The following is a 24,319-nucleotide window of genomic DNA, read 5'->3' on the forward strand; positions in this document are numbered from 1 at the left end:
TTCAAGAGGACCCTGTGTCTTTTTGGGAGCACATACTTGTGCAAAAAGCTCTTCTCTACCTTGAACTTCAGTAAGTCCAAGTACAGGTCCAGACTTACTGACTAGCATCTTCAAGCCCTACTAAGGGTCTCAACTGCCTCCTCCCTTAAGTCAAATGTGGCTCAGCTATGCGAGAGGAAGCGCTGCCAGATCTCTAGCAGTAAGAAGTAGGCAGAAGAAGACATGTTCATAACAGTTTATGTTCAATGTTCCATTCATGTTCAGAAAGTTAAAGGTTAAAGAACTGTTAATACAGACATTTGAATCTGAATAATAATAATTACATTTCTCCAGTCAGCAATTATATGTGGTTTCTTCAGTCTTCTATATCTGCTGTATTATTATTATTTTCATTATTATTATTTTCATTTTATTTATTTATTACTGATTGATTTTATTTTTTTTCTTATGAATTGTTAATTTATTTTTTTTTTCATCTTATTTTATGTTAAAAAATAAAAATAAAGACATTTGATAACATTGGAATGTTTTGTAAGCGCTTTTCTTGTGGAAAACCTGATGCGGCCCAGCCTCACCCAGACTCTACCTCCAGCGGCCCCCGGGTAAATTGAGTTTGAGACCCCTGGCTTAGAGGGAACAGTGATGCAAAGATGCATCACCATCTGCAGACAAGTCGTGCTGGCCTCAGGGACCAGAGTCAACTGCAGGAAGAGCGAGGCAGCTGACACGACAGTTCCAGCATCCTGTCGGATCTGACTACCTGAAGTGCTGGGGCCGAGGCACATCCCCAAAACTGGCTGGAGCAGAGAACCAGAGTAATTAGGGTGATGGAAGTGATGCTCCCTCTCAACGATAATGCTCTCTCAAAATGGCCAAAAGTGATTCATGACCAATTATATTCTCTTCCTAGTGTCTTCACTGCTCCAGGAAGCACAGCAAACGGCCACACGATCAGCAGACAAGGTTTAGTAACGTTGTCTGGTGTAAGTGTTGCTCCAAACTGGACAAATCCACTGATGGAACTGTGGGAGTCTTTATGGCCCTGAGCAAGGAGGCCACTCTTCAGCTGATTTGTACGTTAGCTCCTTTTTTATTTCTGTCTTACTGGTGGTAAATCAATACCATCCCTTTATTATTCAATATTCAAAATTATAAATACTACATTAGTCCACAATTCAGGCTATTCATACAAAGCGTTAAGTTATAATTCAAAACATGATTGCTTAAGGTGGTATGTGGGTGGAAAGAAAAAGTTGGAAAACCACTGTTTTAATCATCCCTAATTGACTCGTTATGTGCACAATTTTGGAACTCCAAAGGAAATGGGCCAATGACAATTGTTCTCATGCAAAATATTTCACTAACAATTGGGTCTAGAGCATTGATTCTCAACCTTCCCTTCCCACCCACATACCATCTTAAGCAATCCCTTACTAATCACAGAGCACTGATGGCCTAGGGATTACTTAAAGTGGTATGTGAGTGGGAATAAAAAGGTTGAGAAGCACTGGATTAAAGACTTTAATATCCAGAAACATCAGGCACATCACTACATACTGCTGGCCCAGATCCAAGGCTGGTATGGATGGAAGAGACCAGGACTATCAGCCTTTATTGGGAATCTATGGGGAGGAGTTACAGGATTGAAGGCGGGCTAGCCTGTACAGTCAAGTGAGGTCACACCAGCACTATCATGTTCCCCCACATTCACCCCTTTTTGGATAGAGTCCAGCAGAGTGAAGGGGGACAGGGTCCATCATTACCGGTCGTGAAGTATTTAATAGTTCACAGATTCAGCCTGTCTGGTGACTTTATCCGCCACTGTGATTGCTGTTGTGTCTTCGGCTCCTGCAGGATGGTGACCTATAGGATGGGATGAAGATCCAGGGGCTGAACTGTGTTGATCCAAACAGGTTCTGGTGGTTGTGGGGGTGTTGGTGGTTCCATTCATGGTTGTAGGGGTGGTGTGGATGGAGGCCGGAGGGGTAGCAGTGGGTTCAAGTGGTTGTTTTTCTGGACGGTAGAAGGGACCAGCTGGTCACTCCTGGGTGCACCTCCCCTGCCAGGGCCCCTGCTTGAGCCAGGTCCTGGATGGACACTATGTCTTCCTGCCCTCCTGGCTACTGTGCATGGACGTACTAGGGATTTGCATGCAGGAGATGCACTTCCTCGACCAATGGGTCCGCCTTGGAGGTCCTAACATGTCTGTGGTAAAGCACCAGCCCTGAGGTCGTCAGCCAGACTGAGAGAGTGGTTTCTGACACTGACCTTCTAGGGAAGAAGAACAGTTTCTCATGTCGGGTGGCATTCACAGCAGTACACCCTTAGAAAGGAAATATTGGCGCCACTCCTCACTCATGAATGAGGACCCCCGGTCACTATGAATGAAACTGAGAGTGTCTAAACAGGGTGAAGATGTTGCAGAGACCTTTAATGACCTTGGGAATGGTCTTATCCAGGCAGGGAATGGCAAATGGGAAATGTGAGTACTTGTCTACAATATTCAGGAAGTCGATATTTTGATTCATGGCCAGGAGGGGGCCTTTGACGTCCATACTGAATCATTCAAAGGGAAGAGTGGCCTTGATCAGATGAGCTTTCTCCGACTGGTAGAAGTGCAGCTTGCACTCCGCACAGGCTGAGCAGTTATAAGTCAGCTCCCTGATCTCCCCCACTGAATTTCATTGAACTCCCCCGGTCAGTACAAGATTTCATAATTGTAGGTGGACAGTTCAATTCTCCACCTCATGATCTTGTCATTTTTAATATTCCACCACTGTTTATTGTTAAACAAAAATGTGACGGCTCTCTGGTCCGTCAGCAGGGTGAAAGGTCTGCCGGCCAGATGGTGTTTCCAGTGACGCACGGCCTCCACTATAGCCTGTGCCTCCTTCTTGATGGCAGAATGCCTGAGATCGAGGCCTTGGAGGGTCCAGGAAAAGAATGCCATGGCCCTATCTGTTTGGTTCGGCTTGGTGGCCAGGGCGAAGTTGGAGGCGTTGCTCACCATTTTGAAAGGGATGGATTCATCACTGGCGTGCATTGCTGCCTTGATAATCTCATCCTTTATGCCCTTGAAGGCCTTCGAGCCTCTGTCAATGGGGGAAATGTGGTGGTCTTCACCGGGGGTAGACCTTGTCTGTGTAATTGGGGATCCATTGGAAATAATACTAGAAGAACCCCAGGCACCCTTTCAAGGCCTTGATGTTTTGTGGCAGTGGGAGTTCCAGAAGGGGGCGCATGTGCTCAGGGTCCAGGGAAATTACACCAGACTCCACTATGTACCCCAGCATTGTGCAGAACATGCACCTTTTCTGGTTGTATGTGAAGTTCAAGACTTTAGCGGAGGCCAGGAACTTCCGCAGGTTTGTGTCGTGTTCATCCTGGTTACGACCGCAGATGGTGACATTATCCAAATAAGGATATGTGGCTTTTAATTTATTGTCATCTGCCATGCGGTCCATCTCCCATTGGACACAGTCACCCCTTTCGTGAGGCCAAATGGGACCCGCAGGAAGTGGTAGAGGTGGCCGTTGGCCTTGAACACTATATATGGACGGGCCTCCAGATGAATTGGAATGTGGTGATTGATGGTGGAGAATACCCGGTACAGGGCTCACTCACTCACCATGTTGGCAATGTAGGAGATGGGGAAGACATCCAATAAGTTAACCAGTGGATGGTCTGGCTATAATCGATGACCATCCAGTGCTTCTCCCCACTCTTATCCACCACCATGTACCTTCCAGGGGCTGTTACTGGGCTCTATGATGCCCTCTGCCAGCAGTTGGCCCACTTCAGCTTTCTGAACTGTTCCCGGGGCTATTTTGCCTACTGGTTTGCAATCCAGGATGAGATTCTTGATTATGGGGTGGGGGGAGGCGGAGGGACCCAGAGGGTGGCCAAATCACAGGTCGGGTGCTCTGGATGATATTCCTGTGTCTGATTGGCTGTGCTTGGAAGGAAAAGCAGACTCCCCAGGAATTGGTTATTTTGGCCCATAAGGGAGGTTGGGGCCCATCAAACTTCATCAGCATGCTCTTCAGATGTCACTGGAAATCCAGCCCCTGTATGACTGCGGCACAAACAAGGGGCATCATCACCAGCTTGAAGTTTTTAAACTTAGTTCCCCTCACGGTTAGGGTCACTGTGCAGCACCTGCGGATTTCCGTGGATTGATATTTGGACACTAGAGTTACCTTACATTTTGCAGGGGACACTGCAAGGGAATAATGTTGGACTGAGCTTGGGTGTATAAACCTCTCTGTGCTCCCCGTGTCAAAAAGATAGCCCATGGAACGGCCATGTACCTCGATGTCCATCATGGTTCGCACCAGTTGTTGTGGCCTGTTCTGGTCCAGCACAATGGAGGCCAGAGTTAGCTCGTTGTCAGAGTCGCTGCCGATGTAGTGTCAAGATGGCTGCCAACAAGATGGCCACTGTGGAGATCTCGAAGATGGATGCCCACCACCACCCCCCCGCCATGGATTCCATGTGGTGGAGTCCGGAAGATGGTGTCATCTTCCTCCTGATCCCGCCGTTCAGTCCTCAGTCACCGGAACTGACACCAGAAGTGGGTTGATCCAAGATGGCGACATAGGTCGCGGTTTGCATGCAGTAGTGTTATTGGGAGGTTTAGAATGACATACCTTGGTGTAGTGCCCCTTCCACCTGCAGTTCCAACAGGTCGCATTAAGGACCGGGCAGTACTTTCTCGGGTGCTCGGCAGCAGCAGTCATGGTCCCCGAGTCCCAAGATGGCATCACCCATGCTCCCTACCTGGTGTCTGCGTGGCTCACAGAGTAGGCCTCCATGTTGTTCTGGGCTGCGTCCTGCGATTGAGCCCGCTACACGTCCGATTGCCCTTTTCCAGGAATCACTCATGGATGTGATTGAAATGGAAGCTGGCCACTAACCAATTACTGATGAGATCGTCTTGGTAGACTGCCGCAGTCACATCCACACACCCATAGGCTCGTCCCAGCTCCCTCATGGCCCTCATAAAGTCATTGACGGACTCACCATGGGCCTCGTGTCAGGGGACCAACAGGTAACATACATACATTGAGTTCATTGCAGCTCTGTGTTGCTGCCGCAGCTGGGCCATCACATCCCTGTACTTTTCCCAGTCCCATATTATTTGGTTCACTCGTTAGCCCACCGATGAAAAGAGCAGATCATACTTGTGTAATGATTATAATATTTTGGGGAATTTGGTAAGATTTAGAGTAAGTTACATACATACAAACATTTTAAAACACATCTTATTTGAAAGACTGAAGAAATATTGAAGATCTCTGGAGAATGTTATGCACTTTTCACAAGTAGGTGTTAATTGAACTGATGTCATAAAATGAATGACCATTGTTATGAACTGGTGCCAGGATAGTTAGAAGTACCCTTTCTGCAGGGTGCTTACTGGAAGGTCACGCCTGGATCTTGTTTATACTTAAGATAACAACTTGAGCAGAAGGAAGAACTCCTGTTGTTTGCTGGAGAAGGTCGGGGTTTTGTAAGTCACATGAGTCACATGCTTTTTACTGGAGTCTCAGTTGGAGAGAGAGAGAGAAGGAGAGAGGTCACAAGCTCTCTCAGTCAGTGTGTGTGGGACACTGAACAGTGCTATCCAGGAAGAACTGATGAAAAGTTCCAAAAGCAGTGGATGGCTGGAAGTGCTATCTGTCTGATACTTCTCTTGGAATAAGAGGAACAGAAGGAGTTCTGTCGTAATCTGAAAGAAAGAGGTTACCATCTGGAAAACCCCAATGGGGAAAGTTTCATCAGTGAGACATTGAGGTGACTAATGGTGGGTACCTCAGTTGTGGAAGTCCTAGAACAACAAATCTCTCTCTGAAAATCCTACAAGAACCTTCCTGAGTGGTAAACATTTACCTTCAAGCACCAAAGCCTGGTGAACTTTATTCATGTTAAATTCTGTGAACAGTATAAGAATTACCTGCATCCAGAGAACTTGGAAGAAGAAGTGAGATTGAACTGTGGATCAAAGAACTTTTCTTGAATTTATACACACATTGCATACATGTGCGCTTAGAATTAGAGGGGGGTTAATTTGGGTTAGTATAAAGTGTAGTTAAGTATAAGTATAGAGTTTGATTCTATTTTCATGTTTAAAGTTGATTAAAAATAACTTTTGTTTTAAAATCCACTTGTCTTGGTGAATGTCTATTGCTACTGGGTTTTGGGGTCCTTTGGGCTTGTAACATTTGTGTTTGTCTGAGGAGATCTTATGGCTTCTCGTGTAGACCTTTAAACAGTGCAGCAACATATCAAACTTGACAGAGGCCTCTGGATCCCCGGGGTTTGTTTCCAGCTTCTCCACTCGGATCGCCTTATCCATGGCAAGTATTCTGGATATTAAATTGCAGTGTGATCAATAACTGACTCAAAGCAGACTCAAAGTGAGTGATTAAAGGCTTTAATATCCAGAAACATCAGGCACGTCTCTACATGCTGCTGGCCTGAATCCAAAGCTGGTATGGACAGAGGAGTCTAGGACTATCAGCCTTTATTAAGGGATCTATGGGGAGGAGTTACAAGGTCAGAGGTGGACCAGCCTGTACAGATGAATGAGGCCACACCTGCACTACTGTGTTCCACCACACCGGTGTTGAAGCATGCCAGCTCCTGTCTGAGCAGCGACACGGATCCATTCCAATTTGCCTACCACAGCAATAGATCTGCAGCAGATGCCATCTCACTGGCTCTACCCAAACATTGCAAAACCTAGACGGTAAAGATGTGTATATCAGGATGCTCATTATCAACTACACTTCAGCATTTCACATCATCATCCCCTCAAAACTGATCAGCAAACTCCAAGACCTGGGCCTCACCATCCCACTGTGTAATTGGATTCAGGATTTCCCCACCTTCAGATCCCAATCAGTGAGGACTGGTAAGAACATCTGCACAATCTCCATCAGTACAAGAGCACTGCAGAGCTGTGTACTTTACCTCCTGTTCCATTTGCTTTACACCTATGAGGTGTGGCTCAGGTCGACCACCACACTGCCTACAAATTTGCTGCCATTACCTCAGTAGTGGGTTGTGTTAAAATGGGCGATGAGTCAGCATACAGAAGATAGACTGAAAACTTGGTTGAATGGTGCACCAACAACAACCTCACACTCAATATCACCAAAAACGAATCTTCTTGTGGACTTTAGGGAGGGAAAACCAGAGGTGTACGATCCTGTGATTATTGGGGGATCAGAGGGTGAGCAAAGATAAATTCCTCTGAGTTACCATCTTGGAGAATCTTTCCTGGACCAGACATGAAAAAAGCACGTCAGCGCCTCTACTTCCTCAGAGGTCTGGTATAACATTGTAAACTTCTACAGATGTGTCGTGGAAAGTGTGCTAACCGGCTCCATCTGGGAGTGGTTTGGTGGGGGGGGGGCTGGGTGGCACCAATACTTATGAGCTGAAAGCCCTGCAAAAGGTAATGGACACAGTCCAGGACATCACAGGTAGAACCCTCCCCGCCGTTGATAAAATCTACATAGAACGCTGCCGTCAGAGATCAGCAGCGATTGTCAAGGATCCACGTGGCCGAGGACACGCTCAGTTCTTACTGCTGCCATCTGGAAAGAGGTATTAGTGCCACCAAACTCAAACCACAAGGTTCATGAACAATTGCTACCCCTCCACCCAAAAATTACAAACTGAGAGACTCAATTAAGGGCGCTCACTTTGCACATTATTGCTGGATTTTTTTTTGGTACTGCACAGTTTGTTTACATTTTTTTCTTTGTTTGCATTTTGCTCTGTAGTGTGTAAGCCTGGAGAACATCTCATCTACCTCAGAGCTACACTAACCATCACCATCTGTGTTTTTTTCAGGTAATACTTCAGGACAAAGAAGTAGTCCCATTAATCAAGCGCCTCCCACAATCTCAGGACATCTGAAGGCGATTTGCGGCTGGTGAAATATTTTTTTCTGTATGGTTAGTTTTGTGATGTGGGCATAGGAGTCTTGTGCACAACAGCAGCCTGGGTCAGGACGCTGCGGTGGTGGAAGCAGCAAGGTCCTTGGCTGATGTAGAGCGGGTGAGTGGTGGAAGCAGCAAGGTCCTTGGCTGATGTAGAGCGGACGAGTGGTGGAAGCAGCAAGGTCCTTGGCTGATGTAGAGCGGGTGAGTGGTGGAAGCAGCAAGGTCCTTGGCTGATGTAGAGCGGGTGAGTGGTGGAAGCAGCAAGGTCCTTGGCTGATGTAGAGCGGACGAGTGTGGAAGCAGCAAGGTCCTTGGCTGATGTAGAGCGGGTGAGTGGTGGAAGCAGCAAGGTCCTTGGCTGATGTAGAGCGGACGAGTGGTGGAAGCAGCAAGGTCCTTGGCTGATGTAGAGCGGACGAGTGGTGGAAGCAGCAAGGTCCTTGGCTGATGTAGAGCGGGTGAGTGGTGGAAGCAGCAAGGTCCTTGGCTGATGTAGAGCGGACGAGTGGTGGAAGCAGCAAGGTCCTTGGCTGATGTAGAGCGGGTGAGTGGTGGAAGCAGCAAGGTCCTTGGCTGATGTAGAGCGGACGAGTGGTGGAAGCAGCAAGCTCCTTGGCTGATGTAGAGCGGGTGAGTGGTGGAAGCAGCAAGGTCCTTGGCTGATGTAGAGCGGACAAGTGGTGGAAGCAGCAAGGCCCTTGGCTGATGTAGAGCGGACGAGTGGTGGAAGCAGCAAGGTCCTTGGCTGATGTAGAGCGGGTGAGTGGTGGAAGCAGCAAGGTCCTTTGCTGATGTAGAGCGGGTGAGTGGTGGAAGCAGCAGGGTCCTTGGCTGATGTAGAGCGGACGAGTGGTGGAAGCAGCAAGGTCCTTGGCTGATGTAGAGCGGGTGAGTGGTGGAAGCAGCAAGGTCCTTGGCTGATGTAAAGCGGACGAGTGGTGGAAGCAGCAAGGTCCTTGGCTGATGTAGAGCGGGCGAGTGGTGGAAGCAGCAAGGTCCTTGGCTGATGTAGAGCGGGTGAGTGGTGGAAGCAGCAAGGTCCTTGGCTGATGTAGAGCGGACGAGTGGTGGAAGCAGCAAGGTCCTTGGCTGATGTAGAGTGGGCGAGTGGTGGAAGCAGCAAGGTCCTTGGCTGATGTAGAGCGGGTGAGTGGTGGAAGCAGCAAGGTCCTTGGCTGATGTAGAGCGGACGAGTGGTGGAAGCAGCAAGGTCCTTGGCTGATGTAGAGCGGACGAGTGGTGGAAGCAGCAAGGTCCTTGGCTGATGTAGAGCGGACGAGTGGTGGAAGCAGCAAGGTCCTTGGGTGATGTAGAGCGGGTGAGTGGTGGAAGCAGCAGGGTCCTTGGCTGATGTAGAGCGGGTGAGTGGTGGAAGCAGCAAGGTCCTTGGCTGATGTAGAGCGGGTGAGTGGTGGAAGCAGCAAGGTCCTTGGCTGATGTAGAGAGGGCGAGAAGTGGAAGCAGCAAAGTTCTTGGCTGATGTAGAGCGGGCGAGTGGTGGAAGCAGCAGGGTCCTTGGCTGATGTAGAACGGGTGAGTGGTGGAAGCAGCAAGGTCCTTGGCTGATGTAGTGCGGACAAGTGGTGGAAGCAGCAAGGTCCTTGGCTAATGTAGAGCGGACGAGTGGTGGAAGCAGCAGGGTCCTTGGCTGATGTAGAAGCCGAGTGGTGGAAGCAGCAAGGTCCTTGGCTGATGTAGAGCGGGTGAGTGGTGGAAGCAGCAGGGTCCTTGGCTGATGTAGAGCGGGTGAGTGGTGGAAGCAGCAAGGTCCTTGGCTGATGTAGAGAGGGCGAGAAGTGGAAGCAGCAAAGTTCTTGGCTGATGTAGAGCGGGCGAGTGGTGGAAGCAGCAGTGTCCTTGGCTGATGTAGAGCGGGTGAGTGGTGGAAGCAGCAGGGTCCTTGGCTGATGTAGTGCGGGTGAGTGGTGGAAGCAGCAGGGTCCTTGGCTGATGTAGAGCGGGTGAGTGGTGGAAGCAGCAGGGTCCTTGGCTGATGTAGAGCGGGTGAGTGTTGGAAGCAGCAGGGTCCTTGGCTGATGTAGAGCGGGTGAGTGGTGGAAGCAGCAAGGTCCTTGGCTGATGTAGAGCGGGTGAGCGGTGGAAGCAGCAGGGTTCTTGGCTGATGTAGAGGGCGAGTGGTGGAAGCAGCAAGGTCCTTGGCTGATGTAGAGCGGGCGAGTGGTGGAAGCAACAGGGTCCTTGGCTGATGTAGAGCGGGCGAGTGGTGGAAGCAGCAAGGTCCTTGGCTGATGTAGAGCGGGTGAGTGGTGGAAGCAGCAGGGTCCTTGGCTGATGTAGAGCGGGTGAGTGGTGGAAGCAACAGGGTCCTTGGCTGATGTAGAAGCCGAGTGGTGGAAGCAGCAAGGTCCTTGGCTGATGTAGAGCGGGTGAGTGGGGGATGCAGCAAGGTCCTTGGCTGATGTAGAGAGGGCGAGAAGTGGAAGCAGCAAGGTCCTTGGCTGATGTAGAGAGGGTGAGTGGTGGAAGCAGCAGGGTCCTTGGCTGATGTAGAGCGGGTGAGTGGTGGAAGCAGCAGGGTCCTTGGCTGATGTAGAGCGGGTGAGTGGTGGAAGCAGCAAGGTCCTTGGCTGATGTAGAGGGCGAGTGGTGTAAGCAGCAGGGTCCTTGGCTGATGTAGAGCGGGTGAGTGGTGGAAGCAGCAAGGTCCTTGGCTGATGTAGGGAGGGCGAGAAGTGGAAGCAGCAAGGTCCTTGGCTGATGTAGAGCGGGTGAGTGGTGGAAGCAGCAGGGTCCTTGGCTGATGTAGAGCGGGTGAGTGGTGGAAGCAGCAGGGTCCTTGGCTGATGTAGAGCGGGTGAGTGGTGGAAGCAGCAAGGTCCTTGGCTGATGTAGAGGGCGAGTGGTGGAAGAAGCAAGGTCCTTGGCTGATGTAGAGAGGGCGAGAAGTGGAAGCAGCAAAGTTCTTGGCTGATGTAGAGCGGGTGAGTGGTGGAAGCAGCAGGGTCCTTGGCTGATGTAGAGCGGGCGAGTGGTGGAAGCAGCAGGGTCCTTGGCTGATGTAGAGCGGGCGAGTGGTGGAAGCAGCAAGGTCCTTTGCTGATGTAGAGAGGGCGAGAAGTGGAAGCAGCAAAGTTCTTGGCTGATGTAGAGCGGTCGAGTGGTGGAAGCAGCAGGGTCCTTGGCTGATGTAGAGCGGGTGAGTGGTGGAAGCAGCAAGGTCCTTGGCTGATGTAGAGCGGGTGAGTGGTGGAAGCAGCAGGGTCCTTGGCTGATGTAGAGCGGGTGAGTGGTGGAAGCAGCAAGATCCTTGGCTGATGTAGAGCGGGCGAGTGGTGGAAGCAGCAGGGTCCTTGGCTGATGTAGAGCGGGTGAGTGGTGGAAGCAGCAAGGTCCTTGGCTGATGTAGAGAGGGCGAGAAGTGGAAGCAGCAAAGTTCTTGGCTGATGTAGAGCGGGCGAGTGGTGGAAGCAGCAGGGTCCTTGGCTGATGTAGAGCGGGTGAGTGGTGGAAGCAGCAAGGTTCTTGGCTGATGTAGAGCGGGTGAGTGGTGGAAGCAGCAGGGTCCTTGGCTGATTTAGAGCGGGTGAGTGGTGGAAGCAGCAAGGTCCTTGGCTGATGTAGAGCGGGTGAGTGGTGGAAGCAGCAGGGTCCTTGGCTGATGTAGAGCGGGTGAGCGGTGGAAGCAGCAGGGTCCTTGGCTGATGTAGAGGGCGAGTGGTGGAAGCAGCAAGGTCCTTGGCTGATGTAGAGCGGGTGAGTGGTGGAAGCAGCAAGGTCCTTGGCTGATGTAGAGAGGGCGAGAAGTGGAAGCAGCAAAGTTCTTGGCTGATGTAGAGCGGGCGAGTGGTGGAAGCAACAGGGTCCTTGGCTGATGTAGAACGGGCGAGTGGTGGACGCAGCAAGGTCCTTGGCTGATGTAGAGCGGGTGAGTGGTGGAAGCAGCAGGGTCCTTGGCTGATGTAGAGCGGGTGAGTGGTGGAAGCAGCAGGGTCCTTGGCTGATGTAGAGGGCGAGTGGTGGAAGCAGCAGGGTCCTTGGCTGATGTAGAGCGGGTGAGTGGTGGAAGCAGCAAGGTCCTTGGCTGATGTAGAGAGGGCGAGAAGTGGAAGCAGCAAGGTCCTTGGCTGATGTAGAGCGGGTGAGTGGTGGAAGCAGCAGGGTCCTTGGCTGATGTAGAGCGGGTGAGTGGTGGAAGCAGCAGGGTCCTTGGCTGATGTAGAGCGGGTGAGTGGTGGAAGCAGCAAGGTCCTTGGCTGATGTAGAGGGCGAGTGGTGGAAGCAGCAAGGTCCTTGGCTGATGTAGAGAGGGCGAGAAGTGGAAGCAGCAAAGTTCTTGGCTGATGTAGAGCGGGTGAGTGGTGGAAGCAGCAAGGTTCTTGGCTGATGTAGAGCGGGTGAGTGGTGGAAGCAGCAGGGTCCTTGGCTGATGTAGAGCGGGTGAATGGTGGAAGCAGCAAGGTCCTTGGCTGATGTAGAGGGCGTGTGGTGGAAGCAGCAAGGTCCTTGGCTGATGTAGAGAGGGCGAGAAGTGGAAGTAGCAAAGTTCTTGGCTGATGTAGAGCGGGTGAGTGGTGGAAGCAGCAAGGTCCTTGGCTGATGTAGAGAGGGCGAGAAGTGGAAGCAGCAAAGTTCTTGGCTGATGTAGAGCGGGTGAGTGATGGAAGCAGCAGGGTCCTTGGCTGATGTAGAGCGGGCGAGTGGTGGAAGCAGCAGGGTCCTTGGCTGATGTAGAGCGGGCGAGTGGTGGAAGCAGCAGGGTCCTTGGCTGATGTAGAGCGGGTGAGTGGTGGAAGCAGCAGGGTCCTTGGCTGATGTAGAAGCCGAGTGGTGGAAGCAGCAAGGTCCTTGGCTGATGTAGAGCGGGTGAGTGGTGGATGCAACAAGGTCCTTGGCTGATGTAGAGAGGGCGAGAAGTGGAAGCAGCAAGGTCCTTGGCTGATGTAGAGCGGGTGAGTGGTGGAAGCAGCAGGGTCCTTGGCTGATGTAGAGCGGGTGAGTGGTGGAAGCAGCAGGGTCCTTGGCTGATGTAGAGCGGGTGAGTGGTGGAAGCAGCAAGGTCCTTGGCTGATGTAGAGGGCGAGTGGTGGAAGCAGCAGGGTCGTTGGCTGATGTAGAGCGGGTGAGTGGTGGAAGCAGCAAGGTCCTTGGCTGATGTAGAGAGGGCGAGAAGTGGAAGCAGCAAGGTCCTTGGCTGATGTAGAGCGGGTGAGTGGTGGAAGCAGCAGGGTCCTTGGCTGATGTAGAGCGGGTGAGTGGTGGAAGCAGCAAGGTCCTTGGCTGATGTAGAGGGCGAGTGGTGGAAGCAGCAAGGTCCTTGGCTGATGTAGAGAGGGCGAGAAGTGGAAGCAGCAAAGTTCTTGGCTGATGTAGAGCGGGTGAGTGGTGGAAGCAGCAGGGTCCTTGGCTGATGTAGAGCGGGCGAGTGGTGGAAGCAGCAGAGTCCTTGGCTGATGTAGAGCGGGCGAGTGGTGGAAGCAGCAAGGTCCTTTGCTGATGTAGAGAGGGCGAGAAGTGGAAGCAGCAAAGTTCTTGGCTGATGTAGAGCGGGCGAGTGGTGGAAGCAGCAGGGTCCTTGGCTGATGTAGAGCGGGTGAGTGGTGGAAGCAGCAAGGTCCTTTGCTGATGTAGAGCGGGTGAGTGGTGGAAGCAGCAGGGTCCTTGGCTGATGTAGAGCGGGTAGTGGTGGAAGCAGCAAGGTCCTTGGCTGATGTAGAGGGCGAGTGGTGGAAGCAGCAGGGTCCTTGGCTGATGTAGAGCGGGTGAGTGGTGGAAGCAGCAGGGTCCTTGGCTGATGTAGAGCGGGTGAGTGGTGGAAGCAGCAGGGTCCTTGGCTGATGTAGAGCGGGTAGTGGTGGAAGCAGCAAGGTCCTTGGCTGATGTAGAGCGGGCGAGTGGTGGAAGCAGCAGGGTCCTTGGCTGATGTAGAGCGGGTGAATGGTGGAAGCAGCAAGGTCCTTGGCTGATGTAGAGAGGGCGAGAAGTGGAAGCAGCAAAGTTCTTGGCTGATGTAGAGCGGGCGAGTGGTGGAAGCAGCAGGGTCCTTGGCTGATGTAGAGCGGGTGAGTGGTGGAAGCAGCAAGGTTCTTGGCTGATGTAGAGCGGGTGAGTGGTGGAAGCAGCAGGGTCCTTGGCTGATGTAGAGCGGGTGAGTGGTGGAAGCAGCAAGGTCCTTGGCTGATGTAGAGGGCGTGTGGTGGAAGCAGCAAGGTCCTTGGCTGATGTAGAGAGGGCGAGAAGTGGAAGCAGCAAAGTTCTTGGCTGATGTAGAGCGGGTGAGTGGTGGAAGCAGCAGGGTCCTTGGCTGATGTAGAGCGGGCGAGTGGTGGAAGCAGCAGGGTCCTTGGCTGATGTAGAGCGGGCGAGTGGTGGAAGCAGCAAGGTCCTTGGCTGATGTAGAGAGGGCGAGAAGTGGAAGCAGCAAAGTTCTTGGCTGATGTAGAGCGGGCGAGTGGTGGAAGCAGCAGGGTCCTTGGCTGATGTAGAGCGGGTGAGCGGTGGAAGCAGCAGGGTTCTTGGCTGATGTAGAGGGCGAGTGGTGGAAGCAGCAAGGTCCTTGGCTGATGTAGAGCGGGTGAGTGGTGGAAGCAGCAAGGTCCTTGGCTGATGTAGAGAGGGCGAGAAGTGGAAGCAGCAAAGTTCTTGGCTGATGTAGAGCGGGTGAGTGGTGGAAGCAGCAGGGTCCTTGGCTGATGTAGAGCGGGCGAGTGGTGGAAGCAGCAGGGTCCTTGGCTGATGTAGAGCGGGCGAGTGGTGGAAGCAGCAAGGTCCTTTGCTGATGTAGAGAGGGCGAGAAGTGGAAGCAGCAAAGTTCTTGGCTGATGTAGAGCGGGCGAGTGGTGGAAGCATCAGGGTCCTTGGCTGATGTAGAGCGGGTGAGTGGTGGAAGCAGCAAGGTCCTTGGCTGATGTAGAGCGGGTGAGTGGTGGAAGCAGCAGGGTACTTGGCTGATGTAGAGCGGGTGAGTGGTGGAAGCAGCAAGGTCCTTGGCTGATGTAGAGCGGGCGAGTGGTGGAAGCAGCAGGGTCCTTGGCTGATGTAGAGCGGGTGAGTGGTGGAAGCAGCAAGGTCCTTGGCTGATGTAGAGAGGTCGAGAAGTGGAAGCAGCAAAGTTCTTGGCTGATGTAGAGCGGGCGAGTGGTGGAAGCAGCAGGGTCCTTGGCTGATGTAGAGCGGGTGAGTGGTGGAAGCAGCAAGGTTCTTGGCTGATGTAGAGCGGGTGAGTGGTGGAAGCAGCAGGGTCCTTGGCTGATGTAGAGCGGGTGAGTGGTGGAAGCAGCAAGGTCCTTGGCTGATGTAGAGGCCGAGTGGTGGAAGCAGCAAGGTCCTTGGCTGATGTAGAGAGGGCGAGAAGTGGAAGCAGCAAAGTTCTTGGCTAATGTAGAGCGGGTGAGTGGTGGAAGCAGCAGGGTCCTTGGCTGATGTAGAGCGGCGAGTGGTGGAAGCAGCAAGGTCCTTGGCTGATGTAGAGAGGGCGAGAAGTGGAAGCAGCAAAGTTCTTGGCTGATGTAGAGCGGGCGAGTGGTGGAAGCAGCAGGGTCCTTGGCTGATGTAGAGCGGGTGAGTGGTGGAAGCAGCAGGGTCCTTGGCTGATGTAGAGCGGGTGAGTGGTGGAAGCAGCAAGGTCCTTGGCTGATGTAGAGAGGGCGAGAAGTGGAAGCAGCAAAGTTCTTGGCTGATGTAGAGCGGGCGAGTGGTGGAAGCAGCAGTGTCCTTGGCTGATGTAGAGCGGGTGAGTGGTGGAAGCAGCAGGGTCCTTGGCTGATGTAGAGCGGGTGAGTGGTGGAAGCAGCAGGGTCCTTGGCTGATGTAGAGCGGGTGAGTGGTGGAAGCAGCAGGGTCCTTGGCTGATGTAGAGCGGGTGAGTGGTGGAAGCAGCAGTGTCCTTGGCTGATGTAGAGTGGACGAGTGGTGGAAGCAGCAAGGTCCTTGGCTGATGTAGAGCGGGTGAGCGGTGGAAGCAGCAGGGTTCTTGGCTCATGTAGAGGGCGAGTGGTGGAAGCAGCAAGGTCCTTGGCTGATGTAGAGCGGGTGAGTGGTGGAAGCAGCAAGGTCCTTGGCTGATGTAGAGAGGGCGAGAAGTGGAAGCAGCAAAGTTCTTGGCTGATGTAGAGCGGGCAAGTGGTGGATGCAACAGGGTCCTTGGCTGATGTAGAGCGGGCGAGTGGTGGAAGCAGCAAGGTCCTTGGCTGATGTAGAGCGGGTGAGTGGTGGAAGCAGCAGGGTCCTTGGCTGATGTAGAGCGGGTGAGTGGTGGAAGCAGCAGGGTCCTTGGCTGATGTAGAAGCCGAGTGGTGGAAGCAGCAAGGTCCTTGGCTGATGTAGAGCGGGTGAGTGGTGGATGCAGCAAGGTCCTTGGCTGATGTAGAGAGGGCGAGAAGTGGAAGCAGCAAGGTCCTTGGCTGATGTAGAGCGGGTGAGTGGTGGAAGCAGCAGGGTCCTTGGCTGATGTAGAGCGGGTGAGTGGTGGAAGCAGCAGGGTCCTTGGCTGATGTAGAGCGGGTGAGTGGTGGAAGCAGCAAGGTCCTTGGCTGATGTAGAGGGCGAGTGGTGGAAGCAGCAGGGTCCTTGGCTGATGTAGAGCGGGTGAGTGGTGGAAGCAGCAAGGTCCTTGGCTGATGTAGAGAGGGCGAGAAGTGGAAGCAGCAAGGTCCTTGGCTGATGCAGAGCGGGTGAGTGGTGGAAGCAGCAGGGTCCTTGGCTGATGTAGAGCGGGTGAGTGGTGGAAGCAGCAAGGTCCTTGGCTGATGTAGAGGGCGAGTGGTGGAAGCAGCAAGGTCCTTGGCTGATGTAGAGAGGGCGAGAAGTGGAAGCAGCAAAGTTCTTGGCTGATGTAGAGTGGGTGAGTGGTGGAAGCAGCAGGGTCCTTGGCTGATGTAGAGCGGGCGAGTGGTGGAAGCAGCAGAGTCCTTGGCTGATGTAGAGCGGGCGAGTGGTGGAAGCAGCAAGGTCCTTTGCTGATGTAGAGAGGGCGAGAAGTGGAAGCAGCAAAGTTCTTGGCTGATGTAGAGCGGGCGAGTGGTGGAAGCAGCAGGGTCCTTGGCTGATGTAGAGCGGGTGAGTGGTGGAAGCAGCAAGGTCCTTTGCTGATGTAGAGCGGGTGAGTGGTGGAAGCAGCAGGGTCCTTGGCTGATGTAGAGCGGGTAGTGGTGGAAGCAGCAAGGTCCTTGGCTGATGTAGAGCGGGCGAGTGATGGAAGCAGCAGGGTCCTTGGCTGATGTAGAGCGGGTGAGTGGTGGAAGCAGCAAGGTCCTTGGCTGATGTAGAGAGGGCGAGAAGTGGAAGCAGCAAAGTTCTTGGCTGATGTAGAGCGGGCGAGTGGTGGAAGCAGCAGGGTCCTTGGCTAATGTAGAGCGGGTGAGTGGTGGAAGCAGCAAGGTTCTTGGCTGATGTAGAGCGGGTGAGTGGTGGAAGCAGCAGGGTCCTTGGCTGATGTAGAGCGGGTGAGTGGTGGAAGCAGCAAGGTCCTTGGCTGATGTAGAGGGCGAGTGGTGGAAGCAGCAAGGTCCTTGGCTGATGTAGAGAGGGCGAGAAGTGGAAGCAGCAAAGTTCTTGGCTGATGTAGAGCGGGTGAGTGGTGGAAGCAGCAGGGTCCTTGGCTGATGTAGAGCGGCGAGTGGTGGAAGCAGCAGGGTCCTTGGCTGATGTAGAGCGGGCGAGTGGTGGAAGCAGCAAGGTCCTTGGCTGATGTAGAGAGGGCGAGAAGTGGAAGCAGCAAAGTTCTTGGCTGATGTAGAGCGGGCGAGTGGTGGAAGCAGCAGGGTCCTTGGCTGATGTAGAGCGGGTGAGCGGTGGAAGCAGCAGGGTTCTTGGCTGATGTAGAGGGCGAGTGGTGGAAGCAGCAAGGTCCTTGGCTGATGTAGAGCGGGTGAGTGGTGGAAGCAGCAATGTCCTTGGCTGATGTAGAGAGGGCGAGAAGTGGAAGCAGCAAAGTTCTTGGCTGATGTAGAGCGGGCGAGTGGTGGAAGCAACAGGGTCCTTGGCTGATGTAGAGCGGGCGAGTGGTGGAAGCAGCAAGGTCCTTGGCTGATGTAGAGCGGGTGAGTGGTGGAAGCAGCAGGGTCCTTGGCTGATGTAGAGCGGGTGAGTGGTGGAAGCAGCAGGGTCCTTGGCTGATGTAGAAGCCGAGTGGTGGAAGCAGAAAGGTCCTTGGCTGATGTAGAGCGGGTGAGTGGTGGAAGCAGCAGGGTCCTTGGCTGATGTAGAGCGGGTGAGTGGTGGAAGCAGCAGGGTCCTTGTCTGATGTAGAGCGGGTGAGTGGTGGAAGCAGCAAGGTCCTTGGCTGATGTAGAGGGCGAGTGGTGGAAGCAGCAGGGTCCTTGGCTGATGTAGAGCGGGTGAGTGGTGGAAGCAGCAAGGTCCTTGGCTGATGTAGAGAGGGCGAGAAGTGGAAGCAGCAAGGTCCTTGGCTGATGTAGAGCGGGTGAGTGGTGGAAGCAGCAGGGTCCTTGGCTGATGTAGAGCGGGTGAGTGGTGGAAGCAGCAGGGTCCTTGGCTGATGTAGAGCGGGTGAGTGGTGGAAGCAGCAAGGTCCTTGGCTGATGTAGAGGGCGAGTGGTGGAAGCAGCGAGGTCCTTGGCTGATGTAGAGAGGGCGAGAAGTGGAAGCAGCAAAGTTCTTGGCTGATGTAGAGGGCGAGTGGTGGAAGCAGCAAGGTCCTTGGCTGATGTAGAGAGGGCGAGAAGTGGAAGCAGCAAAGTTCTTGGCTGATGTAGAGCGGGTGAGTGGTGGAAGCAGCAGGGTCCTTGGCTGATGTAGAGCGGGCGAGTGGTGGAAGCAGCAGGGTCCTTGGCTGATGTAGAGCGGGCGAGTGGTGGAAGCAGCAAGGTCCTTTGCTGATGTAGAGAGGGCGAGAAGTGGAAGCAGCAAAGTTCTTGGCTGATGTAGAGCGGGCGAGTGGTGGAAGCAGCAGGGTCCTTGGCTGATGTAGAGCGGGTGAGTGGTGGAAGCAGCAAGGTCCTTTGCTGATGTAGAGCGGGTGAGTGGTGGAAGCAGCAGGGTCCTTGGCTGATGTAGAGCGGGTAGTGGTGGAAGCAGCAAGGTCCTTGGCTGATGTAGAGCGGGCGAGTGGTGGAAGCAGCAGGGTCCTTGGCTGATGTAGAGCGGGTGAGTGGTGGAAGCAGCAAGGTCCTTGGCTGATGTAGAGAGGGCGAGAAGTGGAAGCAGCAAAGTTCTTGGCTGATGTAGAGCGGGCGAGTGGTGGAAGCAGCAGGGTCCTTGGCTGATGTAGAGCGGGTGAGTGGTGGAAGCAGCAAGGTTCTTGGCTGATGTAGAGCGGGTGTGTGGTGGAAGCAGCAGGGTCCTTGGCTGATGTAGAGCGGGTGAGTGGTGGAAGCAGCAAGGTCCTTGGCTGATGTAGAGGGCGAGTGGTGGAAGCAGCAAGGTCCTTGGCTGATGTAGAGAGGGCGAGAAGTGGAAGCAGCAAAGTTCTTGGCTGATGTAGAGCGGGTGAGTGGTGGAAGCAGCAGCGTCCTTGGCTGATGTAGAGCGGGCGAGTGGTGGAAGCAGCAGGGTCCTTGGCTGATGTAGAGCGGGCGAGTGGTGGAAGCAGCTAGGTCCTTGGCTGATGTAGAGAGGGCGAGAAGTGGAAGCAGCAAAGTTCTTGGCTGATGTAGAGCGGGCGAGTGGTGGAAGCAGCAGGGTCCTTGGCTGATGTAGAGCGGGTGAGTGGTGGAAGCAGCAAGATCCTTGGCTGATGTAGAGCGGGTGAGTGGTGGAAGCAGCAAGGTCCTTGGCTGATGTAGAGCGGGCGAGTGGTGGAAGCAGCAGGGTCCTTGGCTGATGTAGAGCGGGTGAGTGGTGGAAGCAGCAAGGTCCTTGGCTGATGTAGAGAGGGCGAGAAGTGGAAGCAGCAAAGTTCTTGGCTGATGTAGAGCGGGCGAGTGGTGGAAGCAGCAGGGTCCTTGGCTGATGTAGAGCGGGCGAGTGGTGGAAGCAGCAAGGTCCTTGGCTGATGTAGTGGGCGAGTGGTTGGCACTCCCACTGAAAGACTCTGCCTCTGCTACCTCATCTCCTCCTTGGACAGCGTGTCTGTTTCCAAAACAGTATGAAACAGGAGCAGGAGCTGGAACTGCTCCATCCTTCAGCATGGAAATAGGTCCCTCAGCCCAAAAGGTTGACTCTGATCATCAAACACCTGTTTACAGGAACCCATATTATACTCTATACATCCCCCAGATTCAGCTCTTCCTTTACCGTGACTAATGAACCCACCAGCCGCACATTCCTTTACTGCTTCGGCAATGCTATTACAGCTCCAACAACACGGGTTCCAATCCAGCTCTGTCTGGAAAGAGTTTGCCCTTTCTCCACAGGTTTCCTCTGGGTGCTCCAGTTTCCTCCCACCCTTCCAAAATGTACAGGGGTTGTAGGTTCATCAGTGTATTTGGGGGTGGGCATGAGCTCATGGGTCAGAAGGGCCTGCTTCAGTGTTGTACATCAACGTTTGCTCACCGTCCAGGCAGATGGGCCTAGTCTGGGGCTCCCACTGTTAAGAGGAAAAGAAACCCACGAGGGTCCGTGGATTCGCCCCCCTGCGCTCCCGCCACCTCTGAAACCACACATGATCCGGAGCATTCCAGCGGTGAAGTCCAAGCTCCCGCATGGGGCTCTCTGGCCTCCCTCCTGGCTAAGTGTGCTGACTGGCTGCTGGTTGCTCCTTGGAAATAGGGTGCACCTTGCCGGGGAACTGTTGGAGCAGTGTGCGGTTCAGGGCACGTCCTTCATGGGAGCCAAGGATCAAGCAATGAAGGGCAATCTTGTGTTCTCTCAGTAATCCACCACACAACCTGGCAGACAGGGAGGGGGTGGGAAAAGAATGCACAGCCTGTCCAGTGATCCAATGGTTACTCCCCCGTGCCCGACATGGACGAACCTCCACAGCTTATATTTTGATCACATGTGCACACAACACAGATGCATGAGCACACATACACAAACACACATACACCCACACACACACACCCCCACACACACCCACACACACACCCACACACATACATACACACATGCCCACATCCACACCCACACACACATGGACACACACACACCCACACACACATGCACACATACACACCCACACACACACAAACACACCAACACACACCCACACAGAGACACACACACACCCTCACACATGCACACACACCCACACACACACACACATACACATACATGCCCTTATACACATGCACACACATACACGGTTGATGTGCTCTTGGCCTGTGTACATTCTCGACACAATCTGCCTGAATTCTAATCATCTCGTCCCACCTACCTTTCCAGTGATCCTTGTTTCTCATGAATGTGCCGACCATCCCTTGCCTTACATCCACCGCTCCACATTTCAGGCAGTCTCTAGGCCTCTCTAACTGTGAATAAAATGGTGCGACATTGCTCAGAGATGTTTTGTTTTTGAATTGGGGAAGGGCATGCTTAAGTCAGTGAAACTTTGGAAGAGAGAAGGTAAGGGTGGAAGTGCCACATATTTCCTGAGAAGAGTGGCAGACAGAGAAGCCGCTCCTGGCAATGTGTGGAGAAACCCTTTTTCCTGATAACGCAAGCAAGAGAGTTTCATATTAAGCAGCTCCCTAAAAATAGAGCTTTGTCAGGACAGGAGATTGTTCCGCTTAAAAGAGCAAGTGAAAACTGTCTCTGGCCTGATCTTTGCTCCATTCCCTTGGAGTCCTCTCCACAGCTGGAAGTAGCCTTGGGGTGCAGACTGCCCTGATGTGCAGGGGGGACCAGTAGTGAGGACTGCAGGCTGTGGTTTTGTGATTCTTGGATTCCTTCTCCAGTCAGGTGAGAGTGATGACGTACAGGCGGGCACTTCTGTCATCTGAGTCAAAAGTTTCAGGAGGGTGGTGTATTTTTGGAAGCGCTGTCTTCTCCAGGAAGTGTAAAGCTGCAGCCTCGCTGCGCACCCTTCATAAGCAGTGAACAAATAAACGACATACTCAGGAGGTCTGTGGAGAGAAAGGGTCAGTCAGCATTTTGGGTCAGGCCCTTTTGATAATAATTGGTAATGAACATTGCCATAGGAATTGTACAATGTACACATGCACTGAAATACTCGCTGCAGCTGAACGGGGACTTTGTAAAGAAAATATCAACTGCAAAATACTTTCAATTTAATTCTCATGGCCCATCCCTTCGCAAAGATGAACATGATGCCTTGTCCTCACAGAACTTTTGTTCTGTTTTCCATGGAGCTTTAGGCACCATGTGCTGGGGCAAGGACTTGGAGGGAAGTGCTTGCCCAGGACAAATGCCTCCCTCTGGGTCCCAAGCCAATGGGTCAGGCAGAGTTCAAAGCACGACAGCCAGAGTGACGGGGGATTGCCCTGCAGTGGTCTGTTCCAAGACCAAGCTTGCTGGTTGTTGTCCTAAAGATCCTTCACCCATCGAGTTTGCCGCTGCAGACCACTCGGGAAACTGTTTCCTGCGCGCTCTGTCACAGCTACCAGCCCCCGCTGCCAGCCCCTGCTGCCAGACTGACATGCTGTTTGCCCATAGCTGGGGCATTCAATTTAACTAAAAAAGGGGCCAAATCTAAAAAACAAACTAAATAGATAATAAATATTCACAGGTCTTAGAACAAAATTAAAAGTGACTTTGCAATAGTGCAGAAAACATGTGCACACAACACAGATGCATGAGCACACATACACAAACACACATACACAAACACACATACACACCCCCCCACCCACACACACACACATGCCCACACACACACCCACACACACATGGTGTTGGAGCAGTTTCTGATCAGTGTAACACAGGGAGGTTCAAGAGCCTGAAGCCATTGGGAAGAATCTGTCCCTGAACCTTGAGGTGCTGGGCCTCAGGCTTCTTCACCAGATCAGAGATGTAGCAAGCATGAAAAGGGGAGGGTTGGGGGTGGGTGGGAGGGAGGAAGGGGTGGGGAAGTGATAGATGGAAAAAGTGGACAAATGGTAGGGGGAGGGGGGGAGAGAGAGTTAGGGGGAGAAGATGGGGAAGAGGGAGAAGGTTGGGGAGGGAGGGGGGAAGATAGAAGATGGGGGAGGGAGGGGAAGGGGGAAAGGTTGGGGGAGGGGAGAAGGTGGGGGAAGGGAGGGAGAGAAGGTAGGGAGGAGAGAGGAAGGTAGGGAGAGGGAGACGGAGAGAAGGTGGGGGAAAGGGGGAAGGTTCGGGAAGGGATTGGAATTAGGTCAGGGACAGAAGGAACCTATGCAACCAGTTCGGTATGGGGAGTTATCTAAACATACGCACCATTGGGTTCTGTGCCACCGTGGAGGAATATAATGTGTTAAGAACATAAGAAATGGGTGCAGAAGTGGGCCATTGGCCCCGTCGTCCCTGCTTATCTCTGTACTGAGGCTGTGGCCTCTGGTCCCAGACGGACCAGCTATTAGAAACCTCATGTCCACTTCATCCAGTCCTAATTGTGATAAATGTAATAGTTTGCATCAAGTCAGTAACTGAGCCGAGCCTCTGTCAGGGGTAGAGAACTCACCAATTCACCATAACCTGGTCTGCTCATCTCACCTCTTCCATCCCTGAAGGCATCCCACCACCACACATTTAACTTGCTTCAGTGCCGGATTCAAACATCTCCAGGCTGGAGCTTCCTCCGTTGGATTGATCATTAATATCGTGGGGATTGACCATACATATCGATGACAAAAATCATCCAGGTCATCCGATCTCATAACCCCGACAGTGAAACATGACAGGAACTGGTGTCTGTCGCGTTTACCAGGTCGAACCAGCCAGGGTCTGGTACCCGTTGTGGGCACAGTTGTGAGCTTCTGAGTCAAATGCTGGGAGAGAGAGCTACACTGCTAGACGAGCTGATGTACAGATTAGGTGCTCAGCTGAAGACTTGCCTCCTTGCTCAGGACTATAAAGTTTGATTAGCACAGTTCGATTACCAAACAAGTCAGGGACATCTTCCAGTCCAGAGCAATACAACACAATACCGTTCTGACAGCATGAATGAACATTATCTGCCGGTGGTTGTGTAACTGCTTACTGAGCCCTGGAAGAGAAATGGGTGCCTGGAGAAGGCTGCCAAAGGTAGTGGTGGAATCAAAGACGATTTAAGTGGCTTTTAGACAGACCCAATGATGTGTAGGGATCGGGGGGATAGGGATCATGTGCAGACAGCAGAGATTTAATCTTAATTTGGGAATTGTGCTGGGTGTAGACATCGTGAGCTGAAGGGTCTGTTCCTGTGCTGCACTGTTCAATGCTCAGTCAGCCAGGATCTTACTTTTATTGTCATGCCAAAATACGAAATGTAATACATTCGAAATTTGTTCATTTTACCCAGCGCCACTGCCAACAGTAGAAAGAGAAGCAAGCGAGAAGTCCCTACAGAAACACCGTAGATTCACCTCCAACACTTTCACAGCCTCTGT

This window comes from Narcine bancroftii, chromosome 1 (genome assembly GCF_036971445.1).
Source record: "Narcine bancroftii isolate sNarBan1 chromosome 1, sNarBan1.hap1, whole genome shotgun sequence".
Classification (NCBI taxonomy): domain Eukaryota; kingdom Metazoa; phylum Chordata; class Chondrichthyes; order Torpediniformes; family Narcinidae; genus Narcine; species Narcine bancroftii.